The sequence below is a fragment of the Apium graveolens genome, chromosome 10 (genome assembly GCF_009905375.1).
Source record: "Apium graveolens cultivar Ventura chromosome 10, ASM990537v1, whole genome shotgun sequence".
NCBI classification, from domain to species: domain Eukaryota; kingdom Viridiplantae; phylum Streptophyta; class Magnoliopsida; order Apiales; family Apiaceae; genus Apium; species Apium graveolens.
In genome coordinates, this window is record NC_133656.1 from 81,169,119 (window position 1) to 81,173,589 (window position 4,471).

At 37.9% G+C, this 4,471-nt stretch overlaps 1 non-coding gene across 1 annotated transcript; it reads right to left on the minus strand.

Moving 5' to 3' along the window:
* Positions 1 to 4,162: 4,162 nt before the first annotated feature.
* Positions 4,163 to 4,269, minus strand: LOC141694961 (small nucleolar RNA R71). The gene has a single exon (XR_012564238.1). It is a non-coding gene; the product is annotated as a small nucleolar RNA R71 (small nucleolar RNA).
* Between the last annotated feature and the right edge of the window lie 202 nt (positions 4,270 to 4,471).

Sequence of the window (4,471 nt, forward strand, 5' to 3'; positions counted from 1 at the left end):
TTATGCATAATTGATCAAGAGTGAGCGCTTTAATACTCGAGTTATTAAGTTCTAGGGGACTTTGTGCCTAGTGACCTAAGGCTTTTATAGTCTGGGATTTGCTAACCTAACGCTCGCTACATGGGTATTATTACATAAGTCTTTTGGGACCTCATTCATTGCACGGTCAAATAAGCATATTGTTATGTGTTCAATAATAGCGTGAATCCTTGTATAACTCTAGTAGAAATAAGGTGTTGAGAGTCATTATGCATTTAACGTCTATTATGTTTATAAACTTGTGATTATTTTGATGAAAGATAAGTTATGGTTATTGATCTAGTTTCGAGAGTATATTTGTTAAGCATCCACACACGCACGTTCTGGTTTGTGAGTTGATTTATGAGATTTATTCGAACTCTGTTGTGATACATTGCATTCTTAAAGGCATTAGCTTTTTGGTTGGTTATGGTTATTCTGAGGGGATCGATTGCATTATCATTTAATTGCATTCACCTAGTTGCATTCATGCATTATGTTGTTTTGTAGTTTTGAGTCTGTTTATGCTTGAGAACAAACATCGATTTAAGTTTGGGGGTGTGATAAGTGGATTTTATATCTACTTCGAACGCTTCATTACAAGATTAAGTTGGTGATTTGGACTGAAGTTGTTGGTATTTTTGATGTATTTTTGCGTTATTGCATTTCAAGCATCAGTTAAATGAAGAAAGGAGATTTTCAAAGAAATATTCTGAAAAGAGATCAGAATTGGAAGCTTATTCCATTCTCAAGTTGTAGAGAATCTCGTTAGCTTCGCGTGGGCAGTTGAATCGCCTAATTCTGACGAGCAGAACACAAGATACGGCCAAAAGAAGAATTGTCAAAAAATTTCCAGAATGTCAGCGCGGCCGCGCTAGAGTCAGCGCGCCCGCGCAGCTGAAAACATTATTCCAGCCCGGCCGCGCCCTATAGCAGCGCGACCGCGCCCTGTAGCAGCGCGCCCGTGCTCGGTTTCTACACCAGAATCCTGATTTTAGTCAAAATTTAAGATTTTGAGAGTTCTGGTCATCCTGGAGCCTATATATACCAATAAAAGACGTTTTTAACAAAAAGGAGACCTGGGAGAGCAATAAGAAGACCTAGAGAGCACGAGAAGGCTACGGAGAAGAAGAATTTTGTTTTCTTTAATTTAGGCGATACTTGGATGCTTGTTTTCGATTTGTCTTTGAACCCTAGTACTCTTATATTGTTTATGATCATGCTTTCATTGGAACCCATGGTGATGATGAGTTCGAATATGAAATAATCATTATAGTGGGGTTTTAGCGGATTTATTTATGGATTTCTTTAGTTAAAATTGTTCAATACCTTAGTGTGTGGTGATTGTATGATATCTAGTATTGGTTGTGCTTATTCGTCTTATATGCGTAGCTAACATATAAAATAGCGTGTTAATCTCTATTGAAGTGACAGTGAATATAGAGGTTTAGAACTTGCCATGCTAGCATAGGTTTATGTATTTGTTATGCATGACTCGTAGGTAATTTTAACCATCTTACTTTCCCTATGTGATCACGATAGATAATATGCACATTAAACCGTTATGTTTTCAATTCTTATAGACATATAAGGACTAAGCATAATTGGTGTTTATTCAACTTCTATCTCTTTTGTGGATGTTTGGTAGTAGGGTATTTGTACAATGAAAGTTGGCGTTTACTAATTTCGTGTTATCTGATTAATGTCATCACCATTACATGCTAAGGTTAAGAACAAAAATGCTATTGAATGAAGTATTTAATGAAGTTAGGATCCCATGTTTGTCATATATATTAATTCAACCATTCTTGTTCTCTTAGTTAAAATTGTTAGTTTAATTCTTAGTTATAAACAATCTCAACTGGTTATTTGTCTTAGCATTGGATAATAACCATATCATTGTTGCATAGGTGCATATTCTTAAATTCAACTAAACCAGTCTCTGTGGGAACGAATCTGATTTATATCTTACACTACTTGCGAACGCGTATACTTGCATGAATTTTAGCGTGTGTTTGATAAGTGGCATTTTATACCACTTAGAACGTCTTAAAATGGCTTAAATTAGTGTCTTGAAATCAAGTATTTTGTGTATTTGATGCGTTTTTCTAGTGTTTATGCATTTCAGGGTATTAGTTGCATTTCGGAGGAGGAATCATCAAGAATAAGCCTTGGCATGTGTTCACCATTGCGAGAGGAAGAGAACGGGCAGATTACGGCGAAGAAACGGAGCAAATCGGGAATTTTTCCAGTAGGGTCCTGCGCGCCCGCGCAGCGATGCTGAGCGGCCGCGCAGCAGCCTTGCGCGCCCGTGCAGAAATGTTGAGCGGCCGCGCAGGGTCGGGGGAAAAGCTGAATTATTTTAGACTTCTACTTCTGTTTGGCTTCCAACTTCTATGTAATCTGAGTTTTATGGGACTATTATATAAGTAGTTTTGAGATGTTTTTCATGGAGAATAAGAAGGAGATTATGTTTTAGATTGTGTTTTGCAAGAAGCGAAGGAGATAAGGAAGAAGACCGATTTAGCACACTGCAGCGAAGAGGAAGCATATATTCTTGTGATTCTTGTTTCGTTGTAACGTTGGATGCTAGTTTTCTTGCTTTGACTTATTTACTCTTGTGACGTACTCTGTTTTAATATAATTAGTTTAGTTATTATTTTCTTGTGTTGTTTATTATGATTTCATATGAACCCATGATGGCGATAAGTTCTATTATGGGCTAATCGTGATCATGGGGTTGCAATGGATTTATTATGAAATTCTTTAGTTAATTGTTTAATACTTTAGTGTGTGATGATTGCATGATATCTAGTATTGGTTGTGCGTATTCGTCTTACGTGCGTCGCGAACATATAAGATAGGGTGTTAATCTCTTGTGAAGCGACGGTGGATCTTGAGATTTAGAACTTGCCATGCTAGCATAGGTTCATGTACGTTATGCATGATTAGTGGGTAACTCTAACAGTTTTATTTGCCCTATGTAATCAAAAGGAATAACTTGTGCTTAAATCGTTGTGTTGTCAATTTCTGTAGACATATAGGAACTCAACATAATTGATGACTATTCAACTTCTATCTTAATTGTGGATGTTTGGTAGAATGGTATTAGTACAATGAAAGTTGGCTTTTATCAGTTTCGTGTTGTTCGATTAATGTCATCACTATCACATGCTAAAGGTAATAACAATGGCTATAGAAGGAAGTAATAATGAAGTTGTGATCTCATGAGTGTTTTATTATTGATAAATTGAAGTGTTAGTTAAGTGGTTAATTAAGTAGTTAATTATAGTTAATATTTAATCAACAATTTTAAGTGTTATTATCTTAACATTGAGAAGTAATCATACATTGGTGAGTGAGTTTAATTAGACAAAAACTTAGTCTGAGTCTCTGAGGGAACGAACTAGAAAGTATTCTATATTACTTGCGAACGTGTATACTTGCGTGAATATTAGTGCGTGATTTCGCCCTAACAAGTTTTTGGCGCCGCTGCCGGGGACTCGGCGTATTTGTTTAGTTTATGTACTTACCATCATTGGTCATTAGGACTCAGTGATTAGGACGTAGTAGTTAATTACTCTTTTCGGTTGTGTTTCAGGTACTTTAGCAAGCGTTTATGCAAACTCGTTCTCGTGCTCGCAAGAGGACCTTAGATACAGCTGAGGAGAAAGACGAAGTTCTTGATACTCCGGAGAAGTTAGATTTTGAGGATTCGGATTCAGGAACTGAGCAGAAAGAACCAGTAAACATGGGAGATCGTATTGTTCAAGCTAATCCAGCTCTTATGGATTTTTCTCGGCCTAAAATTGATGACATTCAGTCAAGCATCCTTCATCCGGCTATTCAAGCTAACACCTTTGAAATCAAGCCGGGCACTATTCAGATGGTGCAGAATTCTGTTTCTTTTGGAGGAGCGACAACTGAAGACCCCAACATGCACATAAGGAATTTTGTCGAGATCTGCAGCACTTTTAAGTATAATGGCGTGACTGATGAGGCTATCAAGTTGAGGATTTTCCCATTCTCACTGAGGGATAAGGCAAAAGACTGGTTACATTCTGAACCAGTTGGGTCCATCACTACGTGGCAAGATCTTGCGCAAAAGTTTCTGGTGAAGTTTTATCCAATGGCAAAGACTGCTGCTATGAGGAGTGCTCTTACTCAGTTTGCGCAGCAACCTACAGAATCTATGTGCGAAGCTTGGGAACGCTACAAGGAAATGTTGAGAAAATGTCCACATCATGGAATGCCGGATTGGATGGTAATCACTGGTTTTTATAATGGTTTGGGGGCCCAATCTCGGCCCATGCTCGATGCAGCAGCTGGAGGCGCCTTATGGGCTAAAAGCTATATTGAGGCGTATAATCTTATCGAGACGATGGCTGCAAATAAGCATCAAAACCCAACTCAGAGGATGACGTCAGGCAAGGTAGCAGGTATTCTGGAAGTT